This window comes from Cryptomeria japonica, chromosome 3 (genome assembly GCF_030272615.1).
Source record: "Cryptomeria japonica chromosome 3, Sugi_1.0, whole genome shotgun sequence".
In the NCBI taxonomy this organism is placed as follows: domain Eukaryota; kingdom Viridiplantae; phylum Streptophyta; class Pinopsida; order Cupressales; family Cupressaceae; genus Cryptomeria; species Cryptomeria japonica.
In genome coordinates this window covers 143,167,870-143,182,306 of record NC_081407.1, presented here as the reverse complement: position 1 = coordinate 143,182,306, position 14,437 = coordinate 143,167,870, and positions in this window count along the sequence as shown.

Genomic DNA, 14,437 nt, shown 5'->3' with positions numbered 1-14,437 from the left:
TTTTAAGAAAGTTAAATAATAATGAGGGTAGTCGATAGTAATATCGACCACCCCCCTTAATTAAAGGGAGGGGTCGGTATTACCACCAACCATTCCTCCTCCCTTTTAAATATGCTGCAAACCACGACCACTCCTATCAAAGGATACTCCACGTGCAGATCTAATATGGTAGTAGGCGTAGTTTAAGGGATTATTTCAGTCATAGTCAACTTTGGTTTCACATCGACCACGTTGCAAGCATAAACCGTGATGACTATTGCACGTGAGGTGGCATGAACAAATAAAAGACATGGGTTATCATCCCACGTAAACATCTTGATCGACATGTATAAGTTAGTTATTTAAACTTTGCATATTTTAGGGAAGCCATTTTTAGTAAAGTGGACTTAGTCTTGGAGTTAAAAGCCACACAGATAATCAATAATTATGAATTTAACAGCTTAGTGGTGTGGTGTCATGAAATGGATAATGGATAACATTGCATGGAGAACACATAAGTGTTCAAAACCATTTAGGATTGTTATGTTGCAATTAGATCATGAGTGGTGTCACTTAGAATCAATCCACCTCTAGGAGAGATAGCCCAAAAGTAGGAAAGGAAGGTAGATAACAACACTATATATAGACCATTGAGTTGGAAGAGAGGGTGGGGGGGAGATGGAAGAGGAAAAAGAAGGAGATGCAACCAAGGATTAGAGAATGGAATGAAGAAGAGAAAAGTAGTGAGATTTAGATTTATTTTCAATCGAATTGTAAAAGATCGATCATGATCATCTCATATTTAGGGTCGAATTTCAGAGTAAAGTTTAGAAATAAAAGATAGAAAGGAAGGATAGAGTTAATAGAAGAATCGACAGATAGAGAGCATCAAAGAGGTTGTGTACCATCTTGAAAGAGAGAAGGCAAATGTGAAGAGGGAAGCAAATCCATCACCTCAAGCCAGTAACAAGAGCATAAGGAGGTAGGATCTACCTTAATTCTTTGGTCATTATGCAAGGATAGTGAGTGAGTCATGAAGTTATATAATGTTTATTAGAATGAAGTTTGATTGAGTCAAGCCATGATTGGAACAAAATTGTTTGAACTCGCTTTTGAATAGTCTTATAGAGAAATGTATTATAAGGTATATATGATAAAATAACTAAGAACATGCATGGAAGATGTTAAAGAGTAGTAGGAATTGCATTATAGGTTGCTTTACATATTCTCTAAAGGATGATCTAGTTTTAGACCTATGCAATATACTAATGGAAGAGTTAGAGTCGAAAAAGGAATCATTGTTATTGTTCAAAGATTACGCTCATGTAAATAAAGATACAATAGTGAAATAATTTCTTAAAGTTTGTTGATAAACTTAGTAAAACTCTCATAAATGAGATTATCCAATCTTGTAGAAATTAAGTAAGAGGATAGAGAGATAAACTTTGAGATTGAACCACGAAGAAGATGAAATAATAGGATAACGACTTATAAATAATGAAGTTATTTTGATATCACAAGGAAAGACTTAGACTTTCAAATTTTGCAAGAAAAATAAAGATGGTTATCAAGTGTCTCATTTGAAAAGCCTTATAGATAGGCGTTTTATGAACTTGTATCATATTTGATTGTCATTATGGTAAATTAGTGAAGTCGGTGTGTTAAGTTTTAAATCATGAAAAGTCACATATTAGTATTAAACTAAATATGATGTTTTGAGAAAAGATGTAAATGAACCACGACACTTGGAAATATAGAGAGAGTTTAGATGAGATAAACTTAAAAATCTAAACCATCAGAAATGGAATGCATGTTAATGATTATGCTATGTTTTGATAATTGAATAAAAGAATGTGTACTCATTTTATTCAATTTATATGTAAGATACATACATGTGTTACACCTTCTTAATATTTTAATCTTGTCTTTAAATTGCTTGAAAGATAGAAGGGAAAGATTGTCTTCTTTTAGATGTATATTTGATTATCCATAAAAGATTGTTTCCTGTCAGATAGGATTGGTTGTAATAAAAGATTTATTTTATCAATTTCTATTCAAACGAAAGATTGTCTTCTTAGCATGGTATTTTTATCTTACAAGAAATAGGAAGCTAGAATTAAAAGGCGAAAGATTGTCTTCTGTATGAATGTATGTGAACAAAGCTAGATAGGCTTGTGTTTGTGGAAAGTTACCTTCCAGGACGGGTGCCAAATGTGGATTATAGAGAGTATAGTTGCTTTTCCAACTATCTATTTTTGTTGTGCATGGAATTATACTCGGCCGAGTAATCAAATTGAATAAACCATTGAAATAGATGGAATTCTTTTATTTTATCCTCTCTACCATATCCTTGAATGATAATGAATGCTTGTTTCTTAATAGAAGTAGAAAATTGAAAATGCATGTATCATCTAGGCACGCACCAGATTCCATCTTGCCTTTCGAATTCTTTTGCTAAGCAATTCATGCAGGGTCGGGTATTCTTGATTGACCAAGAATTCCGAGGAAGCGTAAGCTTCAAGGTTGTGCGGAAAAAGCGCCTGAATCTTGTTCTCATCTTCATGCTAAAGATTGCATTGGTGACAGCTTGGGTTGCAGATCAACAGACACATCTCACCCTTTACTTTGTATTATTTTGTTATTGAACTTACGACAACTTGAAATGCGTAAGTATTGTATGATTGAAATACTACTTTTATCGATTTATTGAATAAAGAATATTTATCTTTTATAGAAATTTCGTGTTTATTACGATCTAAATGGAATGATCAAATGAAGCTATGAATGAAAAATGGAATGAAATAGACTTATCAACCGATTTATGAGTTTATTTAAGAATAAAGAGCATTTCGGTTATTATTGAAGTTAGCACGTTTTACGTCTTTACATGACTTCCAAACTAAAAGCTAAGGTGGAATATGTTTAATTTTCAAATCAAGGAATTTGATTGGCTTATCTTGTGTGCATGAGATAATGAGAAGATGATGAATATTTGCTGAGGAATTTTATCAAGGTGGGGAATAGAAGACACGTTATTAAAGCATCAATTAGTATGTTTAGGGTTCTCATTTGTAATTATTTATTAAACCAAAGGGTGTGTCCTTTGGAGGGAAACTGCCTGTAACTCCCTTCTGTGTATGAAAGGGTGTGTCCTTTCATATATGCCTTTTGATTTACATACTTATAGGGAGACGTTCTTATATGTAAAAGGGGGGGAGAGTCATAAGAACAACATACTGCTGTAAGGATTGAATATCATTTTGTATTAGAGAAGTCTATAGGAAGAAGAAGTATCATTTTGTGCAAGTAATTTGTAATGGAGTATCTGCAAGTGCAACTTATGTATGCAATTATTGCCTGAAGATTAATATACAAGGTTCGCTGTTTCTTTTTCCAAATATTGTGTACACTTTTGTGTCAATGATTATCTTTGTCCTTTTGATAAATCTATTTATAGATTTGCTATGATGTGAATCACATGCCGTTGCATTAAGTGAAAGATTGAGTTCTTATTGTTTGTGTAACGCGTACTGAACCTTCATAGTTGATAAAAAATTGTCTCTTGAGTTGACAAGATATTTTGTCCACAAAGTGTCATATATATCCCTGGATAGAGGCACTGGTCTGTTATTGATCTTTTAAGGTTTTGATCTGTGTGCATTCAAGGTCCTTGATAGAGAAACGTTCTTCCCAAATCCTATATGAACTGATCTATGCAGATTTTATTTAAGTCCTGAAAGCAATCTCATACATTCACAATCATTTCTTTTCAAAGAATTCAGTTAAAGCACATAATAAAGCATAGTTGCAGAACAACAATTTGCCAGTTGTGTAAACTTGTTAAAAGGTTTAAATCCACTATAAATAACCTCTTTTTTGCTTGAGAGGAAGAGGCATACTCACCTAGGTTGAGTGGAGCCTAAAGTGCAGAGGGATTTGGTCTTTGACCATCCCTGTTCATTGGCCAAGGTAGATTGGAATACTTGAGGATTTGGCAAGTCTTTTGGTTTTCCAATATGTGGTTTTGGGAACCAACAAATTGGCGACTCTGCTGGGGAGTTGTGATAAGAAGTATTCAAAATTTCTAGTAGTTTCACTTCATACTCTGTTGGAGGAGGGAGCCCGAAAGATTAATGAAAGTATAACTCCTCTTAGGAGGTGACGACTCTACTTTTATTTTATGAGTAATAATTTATATGTTGAGAAAGTAAGAGAAACCCCTAGGAATTTGTCAATAAGATTTATGCAGAGGAGGAGGTCTCTGCACAAGGGACAAGAAAATTTTGTTTAGTTGAGTCCCAAGAAAAGGAACAAATAGAAGAAATCAAACATGGCGTTTGAAGGTTATAAGAGATTTCCTAGCAGAGAGGAAGGTTCCTCGTCTAGTAATAAATTTGAAAATTTGGAGGAAAATCCTTTTTATAACTTAAATATAAAAAACAATAAAGGTGGTCATGATGATATCCTAGCTGCTGAAGAACAAGAAAAGACGCAGCGGGATGAAATCATACTTAAAATTGCTGATTTAAATGGAGATGAATCCAAGATGGTAAAATCTCTTAAGAGACAATTGGATTGGGTGTTGTAAAAACTAGGAATAAAAAGAGATACAATTCAAAACCCTAGGTCAGAAGAAATAGAAGACAAAAGTAAAGGTGAAGGAAATAGGCTAGCAATTCCTAAATATAGTCCCCCTCATATGAGAAGAATAGAGCAGCCTTTTGTAACTTATGATAACTCGTTCTTAAATGGAACTAGAAGATGGAGGGATGTGCATAGGGATCAAAGTGAAGAAAGGCGAGAGGATGGAAGAAGGAACAGAAATGGGGGAAATGATGGGAACTCGAATAACACAAATAGGGGTAACCATATAGGAAGCAATGGGTATGGTATCAATCACAATAATGGTAATAGAGGTAATAATGGAAACAATGGCAATAATAATGGGGGTGGAAACAATGGTGGATTCAATAGATGAATTATGAATAGTCAAAGCAACCATCATGCTGGCAGACAACCTATGATCATTGAAAGATATAGACAATTGGATTTCACTAGCATTGTTGGTTATCCAAATCAGATCACTAATGATTTAAGATCAACATTCCCCAAATTCTCAGAAAATGGAATTGATTCAGCAGAACAACATGTAGTTAATGCAAAAAATATCATTGAATAATTTGAGGTTCCTCATGAGGATGCATTCATGAAATTATTTGTTCAATCTTTGACAAAAGATGCAGGAGAATGGTATAGAAGCCTTCCTGATAGATGTATCTACAACTGGCAGGAATTTGTAACACTATTCTTGGAAGAATTTGGAGATCACAATGAACCTTCATTTGCATCCCATGAATTAACAAGTATAAAGAAGAATCAAAATGATTCAGTTGCTAAATTTAATAAAATATTTAATAAAGTATTAAATAGAATACCCAGAGATGTCAGACCCGTTGATTCATTTCTGATTAACTTTTATTTGAGTGCTTTTGACAGCAAAACTCATTATGAGATTGTCTCATAGACCTGATACTTTCCATCAAGCATTCAAGACATCTACTACTATTGAGAATAATAGGAAGGTTGCTAAAAGAGATGATCCAAAGTTGTACAATTCCAAGGTTCCCAAGAAAGATGATCTTACTTAGATCATGGACATGCTTAAGGACCTAAAGGGTAAGCAAAATCCTATTGAAAGGCCACCATACATAAACAATAAGCAAATAAATTACAATAGGTCGAGGTTGCATGACATGCCATATAACACAAATTGGAAAGATGGAGAACCAGTGAAACCTAGTACAAACAAAGAGACTCCTGATCCATTAAAGAAAGCCATAAAATTTGTAGATCAGTATCCATGGTGTGATGTATTTAATCTGCCTCATGTTGCAGAATAGTGTATGATTGCTTAGGGCTTGATAGAAGAGGAAGATAAAAATGAGGATTATGAACCAACTGTGAATGCCCTTTCATCTGATCCTTATTGGGGAAGAGATGAGGATTTATCTGAAGAAGAAGAATATTCTGATGTGCATCAAAGAAGAAAGAATTTGCAATATAGAATACAATAGGTTTTTTCTGATGATGATGAAGATATCCTTGCCTTGAGAAAATTGTTTCAGGAGGAAGCAGTGCCCTCTTTGAGAAACTTGACTGAAGAGAAGAAGAGAGCTTTCACTACTGTAGCTATAGAACAAGTGAAAAGCAATTACCAGCCGAGAAATAAGAATGTCAACAATGAGCAGGGTAAGCCAACATGTATTTTTGCCAAGGTCACAAAATCAGGTGGGACCAATAATGACACAGCCAAAGGCAAGGATGCAAGTGCCAAGAAAGGGAAAGAACCAGAACAGACTAAACAAATGGAAATGCCAAAGCTCGTTAATCCTGTAGAGAAGAAACAAGTAAGTAAGCCCAATTCAAATTTTAACTCATTCATGTCTCAAGCACTATCCTAGGTGAAGATATCTATGCCTTTGTTAGAAGTATTGAAATTTCCAGATTACAAGAATGAGACTTTAAAAATTATATCTAATGTTGGAGAAGTGAGTAAGGATGATCCTAAATCAAAAGAAGATTCTCCTGTGGTGTATCTTGGCACATTTGTTACCAAAAATCTCACACAAGTAGATCCTTTCTATCTAACACTGTTGATAAATGAAAAAATGCTAAAAAATTGCATGATAGATTCAAAAGCAGTAGTAAATATCATGCTAGAAGACGTCATGAAAGATTTGGGAATACACGTTGATACACTTTACGGTAAATGCTATGCTATGGACAATAGGCTAGTTCCTATAGTAGGAATCATGAAGGACATTGAGTTCAGATTCCCATCCTACCCAGACGCTGCATACAAAACAAATATCACAGTTGTACAAGTGTCTGCGAACTATGGGATGCTATTGTCCAGATAGTGGTCCAACTTGGTGGGTGGACATGTTCAGCTTGACTTGTCATATGCCACTATTCCAGTAAAAGGGACAATGGTGAGGATAAACAGAGAACCAAGAGCTCCATATCTCATAGAAGAGGTTGATCTTGATGAAGTGACATGCTTTTGCCACTCTGATATGGACAACTTTCAGGTACGTATTTCTAAACCTTTAAAAAATGATAAAGTTACAGAAACAGTTAAACAAAATGAAAATTTAATTTGGAAATTATATTTTGATGGTGTTTGCAGTAAGGATGGAAATGGAGCAGGAGTTGTATTTATTTCACCTCATGGAAAAAAAATTAAATACTCTTTCTTGTTAACTTTTGAGTGTACTAATAATATTGCTAAATATGAAGCCCTCTTATTAGGACTTAAACTAGCAAATAAACATGGCATTAAGTTACTAATAGTTTATGGTGATTCATAATTAGTCGTTTCATAAGTTAGAGGCAAATTTTCTACAAAAAATGAAAAATTAAGAAGCCACAAGAACAAAGTTTGGGTTTACATTGAACTATTCGACGCCTTCTCCATCAATTGGACCGAAAGATCCAATAATATTTGGGCAGACTTCATGGCTAATTATATTTTAATAGTATTTGCTGATGACAGGGATTTGCTAAAGTTTTTTTTTTGTGAGGATCAGTATGAGCACCAGCGGATTGATTGGAATGGACTTGTGGAGGACAAGGATGTCAAGAATGTACTTGGGTGAGAGGTGTTGTAGTTGACAACAAATAAAATCCCAAAAGGATTGGTAGAGCTTGAAAAAATGTTTGATGATAAAGACACGACAAGTTTTAGACCTAATCCAGGAGGATGTGAGGATGTTGAAAAAATAAACTTGGGAAGTGACAGCAACCCAAGAGAAGTATATATTGGAAAAAAAGCTCACACCAAAAATAAGAACATAATTGATTAATCTACTAAGGAAGTACAGGCACGTCTTTGCTTGGTCATATGATGACCTTAAAGCATACAGGGAAGATTTGTTCCAGCATGAGATACCCTTGAAGCCTGATGCAAAACCTTTCAGATAAAAACAAAGGCTGATAAACCCTACTTTGGCTCCTAAGATGAAGGAGGAGCTAATAAAAACAAGGAATGTTGGTATTATTGAGCCTATAAGGCACTCAACATGGGTATCCAATTTGGTCCCGGTCAGAAAAAAGAATGGTGACATCAGACTGTGTGTCGATTCTAGAAATTTAAATGTTTCATCTTTGAAAGATAATTATGCTTTACCTAACATGGAGGCTCTTTTGCAGAAAGTCAGAGGAAATGAATTGTTAGCTACGATGGATGGCTTCTTAGGCTATAATCAAGTCAAAGTTAGGGAAGCAGAAAAGTTCAAAACTGCTTTCACTACACCTTTGGGTGCCTATGTCTATGCTAGGATGCCTTTTGGACTGACAAATGCAGGAGCTACATTCCAGAGGGCTATGGATGTGGCCTTTGAGGGTATGATTGATTATATCTTGGTAGTTTACCAAGATGATATGACTGCTTATTCTAAAAAGGTAGAAGATCATTGTAATGATCTAGGAAATATTTTTATTAGAGCATTAGAATATGACATATCTTTGAACCCTAAAAAATATCATTTTAGGGTTACTAAAGGAAAATTGTTAGGTCATATTGTTTCAAAAGATGGTGTGAGAATCGATCTAGAAAGGATTTCTACTATTGATAAAATTCAAATTCCAAAAACACTTAAAGCAATTCAATCTTTTTTCGGTCAAATTAACTTTGTAAGAAGATTTGTTTCAAATTTCTCTGAAATCATAATGCCTATTGCTAAAATGTTGTAAAAAGGTGCTGAAATAAAATGGACTAATGAATCTCTTGAAGCCTTTGTAAATATCAAAAGAGCCATCAAGGAAGCCCTTGTATTAAAATCACCTGATTTCTCTAAGCCTTTTCAAGTGTTTTCATTTGCTTCATTCCATACTATTGTTTTTCTCACGTTACAAAAGAATGATGAGGGTCATGAACAGCCAGTGGTGTTTTTTAGCAAAACATTGCAAGCATCTAGGTTCAATTATGATTTAAATGAAAAACAAGCTTATGCTCTTGTGAAAGTTGTGAAATCTTTTAGACCCTATCTAGTTGGTGCCACTATCATTGCCTATGTACCAAATGTTGTTGTGAAAGACATCTTCAGACAATTAGAAACTATTGGAAGGAAATACAGATGGATAAACCAAATCCAAGAATTCAATATTGATCTACAAATCACAAAGTTGGTAAGGGGTCAGGGTTTAGCAAAATTGATGGCAGAATCCAATCTTGAAGCAACACAAGTAAATCAGGTAGAGTTGGAAGATGTACAAATTAACATTGAGAAATGTCCTTGGTATACAAATATTGTATATTACTTAAAATATATGAAATGTCCAGATAGTTTAAATGATAGTCAGAAGAGAACTTTAAAGCTTTAAACATCTAAGTATGTGTTACTTAATGGATATCTATACTAGAAAAATAGATATGGTATTCTTTTATTATGTCTAGATGAGTGTCAAGCATCTGTTGTTTTGAGAGACTTACATGAAGGTGTATGTGGAGGCTATTTCTCAGCCAAAACCACTACTCATAAAATTCTTAATGCCGGTTATTATTGGCCCCAAATTTTCAAGGATTGTCATGCTTATATCAAAAAATGTGAAGCATACCAAAAATTTTCAGGGAAGCTTAAGTATAATGGAGCTATTCCTCTCAGACCCATGCATACAAAGGAACCATTCCAGATGTGGGGTATTGACTTCATAGGGGAAATAACAAACAAATATAGTGGTGGGCATAAATGGATTTTGGTGGCTATTGATTATTTTACTAAGTGGGTTGAAGCCATTCCCACAAGACAGGCTACCAGCAAAGTTTTGATAAAAATTATTTTGGAAAACATTCTTACTAGATTTAGGGTACCTCTGAAAATTGTGGTAGATAATGGGATGTGTTTTAGATCCAATGAGTTCTCTGATTTCTATGAAAATTATGGCATCACTTTGTCCTATTCATCACCTTACCATCCCCAAGGAAATGGACAAGTAGAATCCAACAATAAAAACTTGTTGAAGATTATCAAAAGGATGTTGGGTGATAATAAAAGAGCTTGGGATTCGAAGTTGATATTAGCAGTATGGGCTGATAGAGTGACAATCAAGAAGTCCACAGGATTGCTCCATATGAGCTTGTATATGGCAAAGAAGCAAGATTACCCTTGAGTAATTTGCTCCCACTCTATAAATTTGTTACAGAGGAATTTTCAGAAGAAGTAAACTTTATGGGGGACAGATTGATGGCTTTGGCTGAATTGGATGAATTTAGAAAAGAGGCTCGGGAAAGAAACATTCAAAGGCAACAGATGGTTAAGGCTTTACGTGATAAAAGGGCTTGTGACAGAACTTTTGAGGAGGGAGAATGGGTACTAAAATGGAATTCCAAAGACCAAGACAAAGGAAAACATGGAAAAATTGATGCACTCTGGCTAGGACCTTATATCATCTTTGAAAAGGGCAGAGAAAAATAATATTACTTTCAGGGTAGTGATGGCGAAGTGTTGGAATTTCCAATCCGTGCCCAATACCTCAAGCATTTCTTCTCTTGATGATCAGGGAGTATTTCTTGTATTATAGTAATATAGTTTTTTTCTCTTGTTTTCTGTTATATGTTTTCAATTTTTATTTTGGTCTGCTTTCTAGAGATAGCTGGGATCTTGCTATGTCCTTTGAAAGAACATATATCCCCAGAAAGAGCCACTGTTAGCACACATATTTGCAAAATTTTATGTGCTATTATGGAGCATTTACTGCTGGTTTGCATGTGCAGGAACCTTATTAGCATGGGCAAAGTTATCTAAGGATCAGTTGTTTCAGGAGTGTCAAGGTATCACTTGGGCACACTAAGGGCATGCACTAAGTATAGACTGCACAAGGAATCCGGTATGGGAGCATTTATCAGTGGAGAAGTCATTATGGTATAATCTAAGATTGTTTTTTAGTATGTATCGGACCCTTTGGGATAGATAGGATTCCTATTATTCATGGTGGATGGCTCATTTTTTCAAAACTGCAAAATTTCAATTATTGGCATAAGTAGTCCCAATGAAACAACATTGGCAAGAAAAAGAAGGATTATCGACACGACATTTACTGATAAATCAGAAGGTGGATTCATTGGAACACTTAAATGATATTCAGCACGATGCGAACTCTTAGGAAATTCATACCATCAGGATAGCTTGTTCTGATGAGGCAGAAGGAGGGTGTTTTCTATTGGCATGCATCGTCTTATCGGGAAAGTATAAAAAATGTTATACTGATAGCCGATGAGGCTATCAATGTAACTTGTAATGATGAAAAGGAAGTGCAGATCATGGACTTCTAGCATTAGGAGATTGGAAATAATAAAAAAACTCTATCCTGATACCCGATGACTGAAGGGAACTGAAGGCGGGTCCATCAGAGAAAAAGATTGTATCGGGATAGTGTAGAAATAGTTAGACCGATCCTCGATGACATGGAGAATCAGAAGGCAAAACCACCGGTGTTTCCTATACCGATAAAGCAGACTTGGAGGTGTAAAGCATAAAAGTGCATCAAAGTAACATCGAGACTTCGGGAGGAATAGAAAAAGGCTATTTCGACCCCCGATGAAGATAAAAGCGCCTGCGGGGATATTGATATGAGTTATACTGACAAAGTAACATAGATTGAAGACTCATCGGGACGTCGAGAGAAGGAGTTTTATGCTATGTCGAATCCTGATAAGATTGTTATGGCGGATGATGAGTTGCAAGGAGGTCTTTGAGGAGAGTTATGTGGATAAAGCATAAAGCTTAGGTAGAATGTGGATTGAAATGTTCAGGTCATCGGGGCATCAGAGGGACATAAAATGAATTAGGTCAATACCTGATGGATTAACTAAGAGTAAAAACCGATAGCTTAGTTTTTCGATGAGGGATTCTCCACACAAGGGGCATAACTGAAGAAAATGGAGTTGTCCAAAAGATCAATTATTTCATGAATGGAGTTGCCAAGTCCTCCAAGCCTGTGCAGATGGAGTGGTAGAAAAGGTTTTAGAAACTTTTAATTATGTTGCGCCAGAAAAGGGAATGCCTTTATCCCACATTGTTTGTGGGATAGGCTCTTTTAACACTTAAATCCGAAGCGGCCCGTATGATAACTGTCGAAAGACAAATGGCTTTTGGCATGAATAAGGCTGAACCTAGTGGACCCCATGCGTATGCATGCATCTTAAAGGCCCAAATTTTATAGCAGAAGGACAAATTAAAGAAAGAGAAATTTGGGTAGATCGGACAGTGATTGCAGAAGATCTAACGGTCGTCACTATACCACAAGATAGAGATGCATGCTGGTTTATCCCCGCAACTTGATAAAAAAGAATGTGCGGAAAAGGGGAGGTCAACGAGCATGCAAGTTTGAGATTGATCCAACGATGATCGCTATACTGCGCTAGGAAGTTGCACGATTTATATCCCTTGTGACATAGCGACTGCCAAGGTTGCAGATGAGGTGTCGTCCCGGTGGATCTGCAGGAAAATTAGGATGTGCCACGCGGCAGAGTGCAGAAGAAGAACCTAGGTCTAGTGGTGGATAAAGTGGTAGTCAGGTGGCATGTCATCAAAAAATTTCTTATCAAACAAACCTAGGTTGTGATGGATCTCTTAAAGGACTCACCGAAAGCAGCAGTTTCATCGACATGAAGTTCATCGAAGAAATCAGAAGCTGTCCCATTGAAAATAAAAGGTATCGGTGAAACTACAGAATCAATAAGACCTGTGAATAACACACTGAGGGAGGAAGTTTAGCCAAAATAATAATACTAATTCATGAATATCATCATAAAGGGAAGTATTTTCTTTTATTTTATTTGATATAAAAATCTTTTTAGGGTAAATTATTATCTTATGTCAAGGGATGTTATATTTGCACATTATTTTCTTAAAAGAAAGAAAATACTTTGGTTTTATTGAATTATTTTAAACAAATACTTATATGAAGGTTATTGACTTCCAAACTAAAAGCTAAGGTGGAATATGTTTAATTTTCAAATCAAGGAATTTGATTGGCTTATCTTGTGTGCAGGAGATAATGGGAAGATGATGAATATTTGCTGAGGAATTTTATCGAGGCAGAGAATAGAAGACACGTTATTAAAGCATCATTTAGTATGTTTAGGGTTCTCATTTTTAATTATTTATTAAACCAAAGGGTGTGTCCTTTGGAGGGAAATTGCCTGTAACTCCCTTATGTGTATGAAAGGGTGTGTCCTTTCATATATGCCTTTTGATTTACATACTTATAGGGAGACATTCTTATATGTAAAAGGGGGGGAGAGTCATAAGAACAACATACTGCTGTAAGGATTGAATATCCTTTTGTGTTAGTGAAGTCTATAAGAAGAAGTATCATTCTATGCAAGCAATTTGTAATGGAGTATCTGCAAGTGCAACTTATGTACGCAATTATTGCCTGAAGATTAATATACAAGGTTCGTTGTTTCTTTTTCCAAATATTGTGTACACTTTTGTGTTGATGATTATCTTTGCCCTTTTGATAAATCTATTTATAGATTTGCTATGATGTTAATCATATTTCGTTGCATTAAGTGAAAGATTGAGTTCTTATTGTTTGCGTAACGCGTACTGAACCTTCATAGTTGATGAAAATTTTTCTCTTGAGTTGACAAGATATTTTGTCCACAAAGTGTCATAAATATCCCTAGATAGAGGCACTGGTCTTTTATTGATCTTTTAAAGTTTTGATCTGTGTGCATTCAAGGTCCTTGATAGAGAAATGTTCTTCCCAAATTCTATATGAACTAATCTATGTATATTTTATTTAAGTTCTGAAAGCAATCTCATACATTCACAATCATTTCTTTTCAAAGCATTTTTAAAGCACATAATAAAGCATAGTTGCAGAACAACAATTTGCCAGTTGTGTAAACTTGCTAAAAGGTTTAAATCCACTATAAATAACCTCTTTTATGCTTGAGAGGAAGAGGCATACTCACCTAGGTTGAGTGGAGCCTAAAGTGCAGAGGGATTTGGTCTTTGACCATCCCTGTTCATTGGCCAAGGCTGATTGGAATACTTGAGGATTTGGAAAGTCTTTTGGTTTTCCAATCTGTGGTTTTTGGAACCAATACATTCACCTACTACCCTACCCCCATGAGGTGACCTGCTCAGCTTGTTTAATGGGTTGCTCATTAGCTGATGAAGTCACTGGCTCAATTATTTCAAAATATTTGGTTATCTTAATCAACAAAGTGGCGAGTTGTCCCACTTGTGCCTTAAGCTTATCCTTTTGTATCTTATCTTCATCATATCTCGCCACAAGGGCATCAAAGACAGCCTAAGAATCTTTCTTAATACAATCACGAGTCTGTTTTCACTATTCAATTATGTTGATGGCATTATCCATGGGCCAAACTTTATCAATGCTTGTATCTAGAAGGGGGCACAACAATCTCAACATACTTGTTCTT